The sequence below is a fragment of the Haliaeetus albicilla genome, chromosome 17 (assembly GCF_947461875.1).
Source record: "Haliaeetus albicilla chromosome 17, bHalAlb1.1, whole genome shotgun sequence".
Taxonomy (NCBI): domain Eukaryota; kingdom Metazoa; phylum Chordata; class Aves; order Accipitriformes; family Accipitridae; genus Haliaeetus; species Haliaeetus albicilla.
In genome coordinates this window covers 3,085,650-3,102,458 of record NC_091499.1, presented here as the reverse complement: position 1 = coordinate 3,102,458, position 16,809 = coordinate 3,085,650, and the positions used below count along the sequence as shown (strand labels likewise).

The following is a 16,809-nucleotide window of genomic DNA, read 5'->3' as shown; positions in this document are numbered from 1 at the left end:
TATCAGTGGTGCTGGTGGCACCTTGGTGATAACATATTTAGAGGGGAAAAAATGCTGCTCAACAGCAGCTGGGAGAAAGGAGTGAGAATATGTGAGAGAAACAGCTCTGCAGACACCCAGGTCAGTGCAGAAGGAGGGAGAGGAGGTGCTCCACAGCAGAGATTCCCCTACAGCCCAGGAAGGTCCACGGTGGAGCAGATCTTCACCTGCAGCCCGGGGAGAGAGGAGCCCACGCCAGAGCAGGGGGATGCCCGAAGAAGGCTGTGACCCCATGGGAAGCCCACACCAAAGCAGGCTCCTGGCAGGACCCGCAGCCCTGTGGAGAGAGGAGCCCACGCTGGAGCAGGTTTTCTGGCAGGACTTGTGACCCCGCAGGGGACCCACACTGGAGCAGTCTGTGCCTGAAGGACTGCAGCCCAGGGAAGGGACCCATGCTGGAGCAGTTTGTGAAGAACCACTGCCCGTGGGAGGTACCCATGTTGGAGAACTTCATGAAAGACTGTCTCTCGTGGGTGAGACCCCACACAGGAGCAGAGGAAGAGTGTGAGGAGGAAGGAGCGGCAGAGACAATGTGTTGTGGACAGACCACAACCCCCATCCCCTATCTTACTCTGCCAGTCAGAGGGAGGAGATAGAGAATTGGTGAGTGAAGTTGAGCCTAGGATGCAGGGAGGGATGGGGAGAAGATATTTTTAGATTTGCTCGTATTTCTCATTGTCCTACTCTGATTGGCAATAAATTAAATTAATACCCCAGGTCAAGTCTGTTTAGCCTGTGATGGTAACTGGTGAGTGATCCCCCTATCCTTATCTGGACCCACAAGCTTTTGTTGTTTTTTCTCCCTTTGTCCTCTTGAGGAGAAGGAGCGATGGAGTAGCTTGGTGGGCACCTTGCAGCTAGCTAGGGTCAACCTGCCACATGTAGAAATTAGATATTTTTTTCTTCACTACTACAACAAATTTAAAGAAAAAAAACAACGACAAATTCATCATAATTCTCCTCAAATTTAAAATTGTCCTGGAAGCTTCTGCTGTTAGATAATTGGAATTACTAATTAGTAAAATTCATTAGTAACTTCTCTCACAATGGTGACCACAAGCTGCTCAGAAATAAGATGAAAGAAGTTCTGAAAAAATTATGGCATTTGTATGAGCTCAGTGAAGTTCTTTATAAAATCAGATATAAGGTGATTGGTCAGTAGCTCTGTGGAACTTTTACATTCTTTTCAAATCTGTAGTTGCAGGGTTTTTTTTTTAAATAAATATGAGTAATGACTGAGTATTCTTATTACCTTTATAAATATACATGATTTTTGGATACTTACAGAGTATTTTGTTTCACAGTAACCTGTAGAAACCTTTTGAAGAGGTTTACTGGGGACTCTATGAAAAGTATTCCTTTGAAATATTGGCATTTGTTACTTTTCAGTTTCATTGGTTCCTTGTAGGCCATCTTTGCATAGGGACACTTGCATAAGATGGCCTTAGTTCCCTGTAGCTTAATTCTCATTGTAGGATTGGCATAAATAGGGCTGTGCTGAGTAAACAAGTATAGCTAAATATGCAAATATATAATTTTGGGGGTCAGGTAGTACTGGCACGAAATGGTCTTAACTTGGAAGTAGAACATTGTTGAAAATTTTTCCTTTAAAACCATTCTTGAACCTTCTTTTCACTGTCCACACAGAGAATAAGAAAAAAAGTGGAGGGTAGAAAGACTGTAAGGCAAAGTATTGTAATTAATACTTTCTTACATATTAGAGAAACAAAAAAATTACAGACTGATATTTCCCAACTTTTCACTTTTATGTGCTACTGACGTGCGGAAAACAGACTCTGCAATCAGTGAGATTGTAAAGTAGGTATGTTCATTCAGCGCTGGGCAGCACGGGGGGTAGTCCCACCAAAGTTGTGCGCGCCCGACTCGGCAGTTTGCCTCAAGTTTATACGGTCAGGTATTACATATTCACAATACGCCTATACATATGCATGACCTATCCCCGCTTCATATTATAATTAGCTCCAAGAGGTCATTTCCATAGTCTCCTCTCAACTGCACTTGCACAGTCCCTCTTTATGGTGGTCGTCTGGTGGTGGCAGAGATGAAGATAGATGACTCCTCTTCGTCACCGCGAGTAACCTCTTTCCTTGCGCAGGCTCAGTGATTTCTTGGTATTCACCCAAGCCGTAAGACCAGTCTTGGCTGGCTCTTGGGGCCAGCTCCTGCTTCTTATCAGGAACTGTCTCTGCCTCATTGGCTGGTTCTTGGGGCCAGCTCTTCTTATCAAGGACTGTCTCTGCCTCAGCTAATTTCAACAATGTAAGCGCTAAACATCATCTTTCATCCCCCTTTATTATGTCTACTGAGATTCTTTTGACTCCCCTTGTCTCACTACATATCTCACTGGTTTATCAGCTTTTTGAAGAAAATTTTGTGCAAAAGATGGGAAAAGGTGTTGAATTTTCCTTTCCTTGGTGTAGTCAACCTTTCTGAACACCTGAAAATGCCTTATAATAAGACATTTAAAAGAATATTGAACTTCACAACAAAGGCTTTTTGCTAGAAAACCTGATGTGTGTGATGAGTTATTATACTCAATTATTTACAGATGACAGGATAATGGCATAAATTGATAAGAAAAAACCCAAATTCTGAACAAAGATCAAACCCCATTTCTTCATACAGAGCATCATAACTGTGTTAGTGTTATGTAATGAATTTCAACCCAGTTGGGCTGGAAAAATAGAAAGGAAAGCCATTGAATAATCCATTAGAATGTTCTTCCCTGTGGAGTAATAGAATTTAAAGAGGGAAAGGACCAATACTTCTGCACCTTCTTGGTGGGAAGCTTTAAAGTAAATGTCTAATTTACTACATTTGTCTGCAGTTTTGACCAACAATTCTTTGGTCAAAGTACCCATCTTCAGTGAGAAAAATTATAATAAAATTTAGTCATCCCTACAAAGAATTTTATATAAGTGAAAACCAGAGATGCTTCATATACATCAGGAACATTGCAAAAATTTAGTGCATGTCACATCTGTAATTGCCATATGAATATCATATTGATGGTAAGAGATCTGGTAACTCTCTAAAAGAGAATTGCCTAAAACCAGTATTTTAACTGAGAGTGCTGCTAAATTACTGATTTTTACCTTATCCAGAAAGAGACTTCTGAAGAAAAAACACTCTTTGTTTTGTTTTCTTTGGTTTTCTTTTTTTAGTGGGATACCTATTACTTTGCTGTATCTTTCCAGTGTAAGATCTTCAGGACACAGGCTCTTCATGTATGCAGTGTTGTGTAAACTGTTGTGTTATAAACCAGATGCTCAACGGGAGTAAATCAGCACTGTGTCATTAAAGTTCAGCTTTGGATTGCCAATTAACTGAAGGTAATTAACATGTTTAAATACTAGTTTGAATCTTCCTTTGGATGAGAAATATTTATAGTTTATTCTGATGAACCTCACTGTTTATTTGAATTCAGTTCTTTGAGTTAGGAATTCATGAACACCCTGAAGAAATGCATCTGTTGTGCCTAACCCTGCCTAATAGTTTGAAAAAAAGCCTTTTTTTCTTGTTTCCTACAGAAGTCCTGGATCTACAGCCTTCATAATGCTTATGGCAGCCGAATACAAGGATTTCTTGTCTGCCCAAATGTTTTTTGTATTATGATAGCTGATATGTATGCACAGACAAACAGTACTATTAAATCAAATTAGCTGCAATCAATACAAAATCAGGTATGAATGTAGTAATACAGAGGTAACAGTAACTGCATATATATTATCTTCCCACATAAGAATGAGCTATATAATTATTACCACAATGAGAAGGTTATGTTGTTTTAACTGTAATGTTACAGACTAAAGTGTAATTTTTTTTTTGTTTAGTCAGAGCCTCTAGGCAGCATTGCAAAATCTAAGTTACAAACCCTATGCAAGCTAAATCTGATTCTCAGTTAATATTCAGAACTGCTAAGTCCTGGACAAGTCAGGTGCGGTTCAGTTCATATTCAGAATACATGTAGCACCAAAATTGTAACACCAAAAATCTATGCTATAGTCAGAAGTGACTGTCATGAATGTTTGTAAGGACTTTGTTTTCATGCTTACAAAAAAGAAGTTATTAAATTGCTTCCTTAAACTTCTGAATGGTTCTAAGGAAATAATTGGGATTTAAGGCACTACAGTATTTTCTGTCACTTCATTTTACCTTCCTGCCTTTAAAATAGGAGTATTAGTGAGATGTTGCCTATCTTGTCTTTCATTCCTGATTCCTGTCATCAGTTCCTATGTCAGCCACCTAGTGTGTAAACCACCCACTCATGACTATTGGAGGTACTCAAATTACTATTAAAACATTGAGAGTATATAGTCTGAATTAATCAGATTGATCTATTTAAACCTATTTAAGGGATTTATCCAAACAGCTCAAATGTAAATTGTTACTAAATGTCAAAATATCCTTACTACATAGAGAAACTTGTTGTTGCTGTTGTTATCTTCAACATAATCTCTGGTGATCAACAGATGCTATTGTATGTACTATAAATCATCTTTGGACAAGGCCTGAACTCTCTACATAGTTTTCTGAAAACAGTACAGTCCAAATATTTGTTGAGGTAGCATGAATAGATATCTTATATATGCTCAACTGCAGTTGGAATTTTGATTTTCTATTACAGATACAGCTGAATTCATATTCCTTCCATGTTTCTCAATGCTTTGGAGTAGATTTGTAAGATTTTGCCATGTAATGTGTCATATTCATGTGAAAGCACTTCACATGATTGTTTAGAATTTCCACTGTCCTCATGCTCACTGCTGTTTTTCTGATCATTCACAACTGTACAGCATTATAGTCCAAAAATGATGTGCTCTAAATTCTGATACAACAGTTGCAGCCTAGAATTACTCCCTTAGTCTAGTCCCACACTGCTTTGCCCTTCAGTAGCTGATCAGACACATCAGAACACTACTTCCAATGTCCACCAAAGCATTCACCTGACTGCTAGGTGTTACTGATTTGACAGTTACTTGGTTTTGTCCATGAACAATAAATTCGTTTATCACATATGTTAATAAAATTAAAAATATCATTTAAGAAAATGATAGATTTTGTTTCATAATATGAAAATTAGGATAAAGTTTGGCTTTCATTGTTGGGATCATATGAAAAACATAGTAGACTGATTAAGAGATTGACAGCCTCAGCAATGAATAAAAAAGTAGTGGTTTTATCTTGGGAGAACTGATATTGTCATTACGATATTTGATCAACACCAAATTGTGTTTTACCTGGAGTGGGAGTTCTAAATATAAGTTCTTGTCAGCTAGTCACACTTTCTTCCAGCTCAAGTATAAATGGATAGTAAAGCCACTTAGTGCCCCAAATTAATTTTATTACTCATACTTGAATAAAAGAATCTAAATCATCAAAACAAAACAAACTTGACATTCTCTGAAGTCTGTGGAGAAGTGCTCATGGTGTTCTCCAGGTCTAGAAGGAAAATCACTCTGTTTCAAGCTGGAGACGTCCTTTGAATTTCTGGTAATCTTTCACCAGCTTTTTACCAGCACCTACATATTAGTTTCTAATACAGCAAGGCTCGTTGCTTCTCTGTGTTCTTGAAGTGTACGCTTTGTTGGTCTCTTATTTAACTGGGCGTGCAATGGGTCAATGAAATGCTGAAGCATAAGGGAATTAATTCAGACAAAATGTTTCTGCATAACTAGGGGGCAGTCTGAATTATATTCCATCAGATTAGAGGATATTTCTAAACATATGAATGTACAGAAACATCTTTTTTTCTCCTTTAGGGTGGATATTTTTATACATGTTCAATATTTCTGGGTTGGTTTATTTTACATGAATACACCTAGATTATTTATGTCTTCATTAATCCATTTCATATTGTAAATATTGGTACTTAGAATACCTGCCTGTTTTGAAGTGTTAAATATTTATTGTCATGAAGAATTTGAAAGAATATTTGGATTGAATTTATATGTCATTTTTCTGTATTCATGTAAGCTACTAAGTTTCTGAAGGCTCTCTGCTTCGTTAAATTTTCATTTTCCAATATTTATGTTGGAATTAATAATTGGAATCCAGTATCAAAGATAAACATGTCCTGGGAAAGATTTCAGGACATAAAATCCAGAACAAAGGAAAACATTTCCATTTGCTATATCCTTATTCACAGCTACCACTATTTATTTCACAGTAAGACTCCATATTGTATCAGTTCTCTGCATTAGCGAGTGATGATATGCTTTGCATGTTCGTACATCAAGGGATCTTTATCACTAAGCTTTCAGCAGATGTGTTCCAATTTTTAGCACGAGAGGTATTTTCTCACAACTGTAAAGTAAAACAGAAAGAATGGGATGCATTGGCTTGGAATAAATCATATCCATCATTCATGGCCGCCCTAAAAACTGCTGTTCAATATAAGAAAGGTAATTCTTGATTGTTCCATTAACTCCATCACTTGGCAAGTCATGGTAGACAGGCACAAAACAAACCATGTGATAAATGTAACAGTGAATTTCAAACAATGATTAGATTTTGTAACTAGATTCTGTAGCATTTAGACTGCACTCTGGGTTTCAGATATCGGATATAACAAGAGGCTTATAGAACTAAACATTGCAACCTGCTTAATCAAATATAAACCACAAAATTAGAAATCTAATTCCTAGAAATAGGCAAACTAAAAATCTGTGATCCTATGGAGTTACAAATTTGTTGAATTAAAATTTATGTTCAATTTAAAGAATTGTTTGTAGATTGTTTTGAATCATTTTTTGCAGCTTTGATACAGAGCCAACTTAGACATGAGGAACCATGCAATCAAGGAGGTGTTTCTTACCATTAAAAGCTACCTCGTTTGTTTAAGTTATGAGAAAGCATCTGTTAGCACAGTCACAATCTTCATTTTTCAAGCTTAGCAGCAAGATTCACTAGATCCTTTTAGGGAGCTACTTCATTCATTCCATCCATAGAAATTTTGCTCCAATTTAGCAGTGTGAATTATTTTCCTGCCTATTACTATTGATTACCGATAACTATTGTATAAGGTGCAGAATCTGAGAATATGGAAGGTGAGTATGTGGTCTGACAGTGTTCTTTCTCTCTGTTCCTTAAACAAAGGAAGTGAATGTGCAGGGTAATAATACAAAACCATAATACAAGGTATTCAAATAAGAGTTAATAAGAGTGGACATTAAGATGAGGAGGTAGGGTATGATGATGAGGTGAGGCTGTCTGTACTGGCCCTTGAACTAGGAGAGGCTACAAGAGAACATGAAATGAATTGTTTATGCTCAGATGGAGCACGTATTACCAAGTAGTGTATTTAAGGAGAAACTGTTGCCTGTAGAAATTCTATTGCTTTTTTTTTTTTTTTTTTGTTAAGATGTTGGAATGTGAATAGTGAAAAAACCTGAGGTTTAAAGAGGAATAAAATGGTATTATGTCTAAATCACTTGCATCTCCTTTCTCATGCCCTTCCTGGGAAACTGTATAGTAGCTTTCACATCTTTGCTACAGCTGTGACAAGCAGAGCTTGGCAAGTCACTGAGATCAATTTTTTCAGTGTATATTTCTCAGCATCCCACCACAGAAGCATTGTAGTGGGTTTCATTTCACTTAATTGTGTTCATCTCACATTTAGACATCTTCATCTGAGCGATCTACAAAGGAACTCTGTCTTCGATAGAGAAAAATAGACACTTGTAGCATTTGACTTATCTTACCTATTTTAAGATGAGATGAGCTAAACCTTAAAAGTCTCTCCACTGACTATAAAAGGAGTCAAGGGTAACTGATTCAACTATTGTCATCTGCAATATAGACATCTGTATTTCATCAGTTGATCCCTAGGCCTAGAACCTGTTTTTGCAGCAACGTGCAGCTCTCACTGCATCCGAAATTAATGAGATTTATGGTTTGAGTAAATTAAATTCTACAAAACCTGACATCCTTTTAAGAAAACGGATCTTGGAAATCTCAAAATTTTCATAAGCTTCAGCAATTGATATCTCTGTGCCTCAGCTCCCCACCTATTAAACAGGAATAATACCCTCTCACTTCATAGTTCTGTGAAAGTAAATTAATTACTGTTTGTGAAGCATTAGATGTTATAATGATCACTGCCATCAAAAAAGCCATGAGGAAATTAATAATTCTGTCTCCCTAGCAGAATTTGAATAGTTGCCTAAGGCTACACAGTGAGTAATGACGAGAAAACAAAATATTGAATAGCTACTTATTTCTGAATACTATTAATCATGTGTGCTGAATGATGCAAGGGTTTCATGGACAAAACAGTACATGAGCATCTAATTAAAAGCTGTATTATACTGCTTATGCACGAGAGCACAAATTAAGATTCCACAGATTAGTTACATTCTAGCCTATTCTAACTTCTGAGTGCTTTGCTTTGCAACTACAATAGTCTTTTACTGTGGTTTTTAACATGTAACTATCATTGAGCTTGAAAGTGAAAGGCACTTTCACAATTTATTAATATTTTTGATGTTTTCACAAGCCTGCAAATAAAGTTATATCCATCTATCCAGAAAGTCCATCAGAAGCACAGTGAAAAAGACTAACATTAAGTACTATATATGGTTGAATTACCTTGTGACTGTAAAAGTAAATAAGCTTAGGATCTATTTGCATGGATTAACTTGCAAATTCAGGGACAGCCTACAGAGAAAGAACTTGTGAAAAATCATGGAATACTTGTCCATGTGATAAATAAAATCAGCAATAGGTGAAACACATGTCTTATTTGTCTAATTTGGGCATGGGGGGGAAGCAAAACAGGGTATAACCAAGAGCCATCAGCTGTTATATGATGTTTGTCACCTGGTTCTACTTACCATATTCCAAATATTTCAGTAGAATTTACTAAACTGCTAGTTAACTAGATCTTGAGAGACGAAATGTATCTACCAGAAAATAATTCTGAACAACAAATTACTTTCACTCTTGACCTTGTACAGAATTGATTCTATTCCTCAAATTATACAAGGTCCCTGTGCTCTAGTACATTATGTACCTCTTCCCAGTATATCTGGGGCATATCTTTTCTATAAACAAACAGTACTCATATCTGAATAATCATTTCAAAGCATTCTTGATTCTTACTGTTATCAGAGATTATTTAACTGTCAGAAGGACTCCCCCTCATATTGTCTTTGGCATTTGCTTTGCCTTGCATAAATAGAAGCAGTGCAATAGTAAGATAGGCTTTTATTTGCTTTTATATTTCAAGAAACCACTTTACTTCTGAGTAGATTGATCCATACTCAGAATACAATGTTGTATTTTCTTAATGGAAAGCTGTTTAATCACTCTGGAAGAATTTCCCATGTTTTTTCCTGTCTTTTATGTAGCTGCTGCCCAGTGTTGCTGAAGGGCACTGTTCAAATGAAATTACACTAGGCATCATGTTGTATATCTATTATACCATTTAGTTTAAAAAACGTAAACGTGAGTTGACTGTGTGGCACACTGTGGTCTTTTACATTTTGACAAACGTTCGTGTCAGAAAAGAATTACAATATTTGTAAATGTTTGAATACATTGCTGATATCAAAATGCAAATGCTTCCTTCAATGTACCTACTAAACTTCTTTCTAACCCTTCTTTCCATTTTAAAGGAAATTGAAATTAAAATACAATAGCAAAACATGAGTCAGTGTCAGCCTATGGATTCAATAGGGTTGCTATTGTCTTCGACCATCTTCATCTTCGCTAAAACATTGCTGAGCAGAGGAAGCCTAAGCAGAATAAGCAGAAAGCACCAATTTCAAGCAGGGCTTCTAAATTCTCCTTGTGATATAATTCAGGCAACAAAAGTCACACTCGACCTGCAGCTGAATGTACTGCCCAGTGTCTTCAAGTTGTGGTCTTTCCTCTTCCAGCTCCTATGAATCATGCATTCATATAATGGCTCAGCTTAGGCAGCAAAAAGATGTCATTATTTTTCTTGAAAAGAAGAGCTGTGCATTCAAATCCCTGAATATTAAGAATAACCGAAGCTCAGGTTTCCTCTTTCCTTTGGGAATCCATTTGCCATTTAGCTCTTATACAGAAAGTAGATCCTGGAACTTTTTCCTTTAGTGCCTAATTAGAAGCTAGAGATATATGTTCAAATTCAGGTGAAAGTCAGATGGGAGGGAACATTTCCCCTTCTACTTCTTATTCTGCCTAAAGTGAGTCCCATGCTTAGGCACCTCTCCCTTTTCAGTTGAGATTCAAGATCATGAATTCCATCCTTGCAGAGAAAAGCATAACTTTTAGACATTTCAGTGCTGAGCATCACAATGCTCATGTATATTTTTGGGCCTTTCCCATCACACTTTGCATCAAAGGACATTTAGAGGTAGTAAGTAATGTGCTTCCAAAAGCGTTGATGCCATCCTTAGTAAACATGCAGATTTACTTCAGGTATGACTTTCCTTTTTCTAGGAAGTTAATTCCATATTGCTCTAACCATTTTTCCATTGTTGCTCAAAAGTTACTTTTACCTCCTATGGGAATCAGCTCAAGTTTTCCAGTTACTTTAATGGCAGCGAACAAGGCTGCATCTATCAGATAGCATTAACCAAAAAAGACCTTTGAATTTCTCATGGCTGTAAGCATGTCAAATATTCTATTATTTTTTTTAGGGAAAACATGTTCATTCTCTAGGTTAAGGTTTTCTCTTAACATTTAAGGTAACATTTTCAAAATAGAACACTTTTTACATTCTCAAAACTATCTTTGGATTGTGAACACCCACAATAAACTCAGTATTTACAGATGCTTTCAAATGTCAGCTGAGCTTTTTCTCCTAGGATTTAAGTGTTAAAACATTGGCATTGAAGGTTAAAGTCTGTCCTTGCTGTCTCTGAGAATTCTGTTTAACTAAGTACAGGCCAGATGAGATTGTCATTTTTAAGGTGGATGTGTAGCAGAGTAATTCCTCCTTTTTTTTCCTGCAGGATAGCTACTCATGGTGGTGTCTCACAAAGCTCTCACATGACCTGGATGAGAGCTGTGCAAAAGGTACAAAAGTGTATCACTGGTACAACCAGTTCAAAAATATCGATTACAGAAGAGGCAAGACCAGCAGTGGAATGAGCACTGTGTCACTTCACATCCTTGGCAGAGAGATGACTTTTAACACCCTAGGTAAATCGTGTCATTGCACATGTCATCAAGAGTCATAACAATGTCATATATTTAACTGACAAACCTCCAACTCCTTACTGAGCATTTAAGGAGGGTGAATACAACTATGTCAGCAGGAAAAGTGGCTGTCATTTGACAAACTGACTTTCCTACCTGAAAAAGACATATGACATGTATCAAAATGAATGTTTGCTGGGGATAGCTTATAGCTCTCTGAGACAGGTATAAAATGTGACCGTATGAAACTGCAGACTTCCTTTTTTTGATGTCTCCACCCCTCAGGGCAGGGGTCACCTGTCTTAACCAGATGGTACACCAACCTGTATTTTTGTTTCCTCAGTTAGAATTTAAACACACCGGTAACAGGTCAACAGGAGCTCGCAGAGGCTGACTCTGAGTCAAAATATTCCTTATCTGATGATACACAAGTATTTTGCCTGTGTGTGAGACAAGATCTCCTGGATCCCAATAATGTAGGTATTCAGGCAAGTACTGTGTTTCAGGTATGTTTATCTCATCTGTCATCCACGTCCCAGCTGGCTGCTACTCACTCAACTTCAGCGAATGAGTGTAATGGCTTTGAGACTATGCTCTCTGTGTATTTTAACAGTAAAATGAGAAAGATTTTCAAAGTAAGAGCTCCATGGCATGGGTGTTTCAACTTTAAGTAATTGATAATGTTACTGAATAATTTTCTACAATATGTGCAATACCTCATTCCATAGACTGATCACTTCTACCTTAAGATATAGAGAGCCAGAAAAGTTCTCGTAGTCTAGGGAAAGAGAATTTGAAAAAAAGACCACCACCATTTTATACGTATTTCTACATATATCTTACAGATGTATTTCTTTGTATATCTTTGTATTTAATTTTTTAACAGTGAACCCAAAGGATACAATCATCTCAAATAAAATGTGTTTTACCTCTTTTTTCCCCATATTTCAGTCAACCTGAAATATAATTCTAATGTTTTGCTTACAAACTGAGTAATATTATTCTATAAAGCACAATAACAAGCATGGACTATCCACAACACTGCTAATGCAATCACTTGAGAAAGAACAGAGTTGAAGAATGGTTTGTGTCCGTACATTTCCTATGAGACACCTGAGGAAGAGGAAAACCTAAATAGAACCCTTTGCTGAAAGAGACAATCCAAAGCAGGCAGTAATACGTTGTTCTAGGATGCTACCACTTTGATATACAGGAATAAATTTATATTAGAAACTTGGAGGAGTTCAGCCTGAAAATATGTATCCTGATCTGGACTGGGGCTCATAACTTCTGGATTAATGTCAAAATTTCTGTCTTTTGGGAAGAAGTGAACATCCCATCCACATCTGTGGATCCTAATAACATGATGATTGTCTCCATCATACATTTGCAAATAAGAATGAATTTTTCAAATTAATTGCAAGAGATCCAGTCTAATGTTACCAATTAGCTTATCCCCTCCAGCAGTACACATGTAAGATTATTGTTAAAGGTAGTACGCTTCCACCTTGGCAGAATATTTTGGAGACTGTTAGCTGTGGTTAGCTTATAAATCTAAATTTTTGTGAGTAATTGACTCAGGTAGTATCAGTCCCATATGTTGAGCTATTGTTTAAAAGCTAATAGAACAGATGTTAGAATCATGTAATACAACCATTGCAAAAACAATGAGGAGGTTGTCTTCTTTTTTCTTTTTCTTTTTTTTTTTGTTTTTCTTTTTTTTTTTTCAGTGCAAAGTATGTAGGCTTCACACTAATTTAGTGTAAGCTTAATTTAGTGGAAGTGCTGAAACACCCTTTCCTAAGTAAGAATACATAGAAATCAGAAATGTTTAAGAATGTTGTACCCTGGGAAGAGCAAAGATGGAGGCAGAGATGAGTAAAGCATTTTAGTAATGTTGCACAGGGATAAGAAAATTCTAAATTAGTAAATTGAGATTCTTGTGCTAAGGAATGTTTTTATTGTTGAACAGGTGTACTTAACATGGGCTCAGGGCACCCTTCCTAAAAGGGACCAGGAAAATTACTGAAATAGTCCCTGATTTGTATTGCTGAGAGGACCACAATGATTTTTATGAAAAGTGCCTACACCCCAGGGAGTCCTCAGGGTCACCAGAATTTAAGTTTTGGTTTGTATTTTTTTCTCCTATCTCTTCATCTGTTTTCTATAAGTGATCATTTCCTGAAAGGTGGTAACTGAGTACAAAAGCATAGCCTGAGACTATGTGTAAAAAAATCCCTAATTTGTGTGGTTAAGATAATAATTTTTTATTTTTCTGCCTCAGCAGCACACAAATCTCATAGTAACTTCATGGTTTCCATCTGATTTAGGATGGTCTTCCTGGTATAAACAAGTTCACAGCAGATGTTGTTGTTGCTCCATTAAAGATCTTCTTGCACATATGGAGTTATATAAGACAAACCTGAGGTCAAAACCTGCACGTTTCCTAAATATCTCACAAGGATATTTCTAGCTGATTACCACTTTTAAAGTAGATGTGGACATTTGAAACATTTGGCCTTTTTCAATACCTGCAGTATTTTTTTGGTATTTTGCCTATAAAGCAAGAATTTCTTTTTCTAAGAAACGTCTCCAGATGCTTCTTGTTTCAAAGGGGAATGACTGATGCTTATTATCCCTGGATGACATTCCCAAATTTCTCATTGAAACATCTGTATGCAGGCAAAGATTGTTCTTCTGCGAGCAAGACTTTGCAGGTGCTGTTATAGGATTTCCTGGAGATAGAAAGTATACAGTCTGAGTGACAAAGAGCTATGAAAAAAGAGATACCACAGGATAAATTCACAGATGGTGTTCTATCCAAAAGAAAATGGATGGAAAATTTCCTCAGACATTTTACCACTTCACAGGTGCTATGCACTCTCACTGAGCTACTGATTCTAGTTATGTTTTAATTCTTATTACAAATACTTTCAAGGAAGAATCCTTTTAATTCACATTTTACTATGTGCATACGCAAACTTAAATATAAGCCCATAACAATGAAACTATAAACTATCCTGCCTACTAACCTGCTTTAGTTTCTGTAGTATGTGTATATGACAGTTAGATAGAGGGAACAAGAAGTGTGCTGCAAGGCCACTGTTGTAATAACTGTTAAGATTCATGGTAACTTTCAGCTTACTTTGGATGCTTGTTTTTAAATTACACACTGAGCAAAGCATCATGCTATAATAATTCGCCACTGCCTGAGCTACCCAGAACAAAAAAGACTGTATGGAAACTTCACTTTGTGGTAAACATGGAGCATTTGAAGAAATGTATAATAAACCAGTGGTGAAGTGTGTTGCTTGACATGGGTAGTATGCTCACTGTTTCTAAAAGAATCCATATGAATAGTGTATAAAGAACTAAATTTTCTCTTAGCAGCACAAAGAAAGACAAAACCTGGTCTGGCTGAGTTTTGGAAGATAAATTCAGATACCTAAAATGAGAAAGCCAGCTACTACAGATCCAAGGTAGTTTACAGTTCTTCAACTCAAAAAAAAAAACAAACCCAAAATTGCAAGGATCTTATTGCAAACACCTTCTGGAAATAGTAGCAACTGAGACAGGTGGGTGATATATATGGTCTGAGAGCTGTTTTCAATTTTAGGACATAGTTTTAGGTTCAAACTGCAGACTGGCAGCAGGAGCTCACACTTGTACTTCATGTAGTGGGAGCTTGAGACCATTACAATACATATTGTAAAGCACAGATATTTGCAAATAAATTTACACACAGTAATTTGTACTGCTTAGGATTCTTACTGATAACTTTCATGATCCAATAATCATTGACTAGCTCTAGAAGGCCACATTGGGTTTGAGAACCATTGGCTCAGTAAATTGAAGAATATTTCCTGTATCTGTCTCACGCTCCATGGAAAGCAGCAGTTTCCAGGGCTCATGACCTTACACTTTTTCCTTCGAAACAGGCTCAAGTAAAACTTGAAAGTTTCATTTTCTGTATTTTCTTCCAGCTTAAAGATTTAACTTCAATTAGAATTATTTTTAGTCTCTTAGGAAGGAAAGAGAGCACTTTCACATCATCTTAAGCACTGCTTATGAGAGAAAATATTTTTAGTTCTGGAAACAAAATATACTCTTTTAATGGAAGAAGTATGTATCTCTAAAGTCACAAACTGTCACTCACTAAGGGAAGGAATACTGGTTTCACATATTCAAAATCACTCACATGGATGTGAAAAATGAGCCTTCTAGCTGACTGACAGATTGCCTTTAAACAGAAGAGAATTAAGGAGAGATGTGTCCTTTATGTATTTTTTTTTAGTTTGTTTCTTGAAAAACCTAATAAGTGACTATAAAAAGCCTACCAAATACATTTAAACTCATATATTTTATTTCATTTCAAATTGACTTTTTATGAGTTTTTTTACATGATAAGGAATTTATATTTGTCCAATTCATACCACTTCCCTGCATTTCTGCAATCCCTTTGAACCCAGTACAGTGAAAAGTAGAATTGGACCGGACACCTTTGTACTTGAATACACTGACTGTGCACTACTTCAAGACAGACATCTGTAGTTGTACCACTATAATATATTCCAGTATAAATATTGCATAATGGGTATGAAACTGTATTTGAGAACTTTTAAGGAAAGAAAAGTAGAGTAATGCACTCGTGTGCATTTTCTTCCCATCTTCAAATGTATAAAACACTGCATTGGCTGATAGCTTCTTGTCAAGAAATTTGCCTGGATTTAAAGACTCTCATTAATCTCTTATTTTATTGGAGCCATATTAAAGAACATGATATTCATTATGTGCAGTATATTTCTTTGTTATTGTTATATAGTCACCCCTCTCATATACAATGCATACTGAACAAGTATTGATCTTAAACTTTATATATCTCCCCATACTTGACAATTTTCATCCAAGAGGTTTCATTACTGATCCTGTTAGGTGAAAAAAGAATCAGAAGAATACAGTTCATACTTGAAAATTGTGCATGGTGAAATACAGTTGTCATATTGCTGTTTTAATTATCCTTCAATGCTGAAAGATTAGAGAAGAAAAATCTGTTGTATATTCTCTGTTAGACAAGAATATGCTACTGATTGAGGATCTGATCCAATTCCCTTTAAACTGGGTACACAGACTATCACTGATTTCAAAAGGAGTTGGACTGACCAACAGTATTTGCAGTGTGAAACTGGATATAATCATTCGAAGCTTAAGTAAATAGGATTCTTTCCTGTTTAAATCTGATTTAACTTAGACACTCCCCCCCCCCCCCCCCCCCCAGCAATGTGCAGCAGTATCACTATTGTCAAAGTTTTGTATTAATTTAGCAGGAAAGGTTTTAGATAATATATCATTACCAAGTATATATAGCAGGGAAACAAGTAAAATAAAAGTTAAATGAAATTAGGCAGGAGTAGGGATGCTGTATGATTTTAAGGAGACTTTTCTTACAGTTTCACTCAGCATCAAACTCAATGTTTGTCAGAAGATTTCAGGCAAGCTACACCAGAACTACTCATCAAATGGGTTTGGACCTTTGAAGTATCAGAGATCCTGCTAATGTCAAAGTTACAGGATTAAGCCCTACATGTGTGATGCAGTAGAATTATGGATTATTCTGATTTT

At 36.4% G+C, this 16,809-nt stretch overlaps 1 long non-coding RNA gene across 1 annotated transcript; it reads left to right on the top strand.

Moving 5' to 3' along the window:
• Positions 1–487: 487 nt before the first annotated feature.
• Positions 488–14,895, top strand: LOC138689603 (uncharacterized). The gene is made up of 6 exons (XR_011328523.1): positions 488–642; positions 3,258–3,392; positions 11,004–11,193; positions 11,534–11,666; positions 13,163–13,318; positions 14,581–14,895. It is a non-coding gene; the product is annotated as an uncharacterized lncRNA (long non-coding RNA).
• The last annotated feature ends 1,914 nt before the right edge of the window (positions 14,896–16,809 follow it).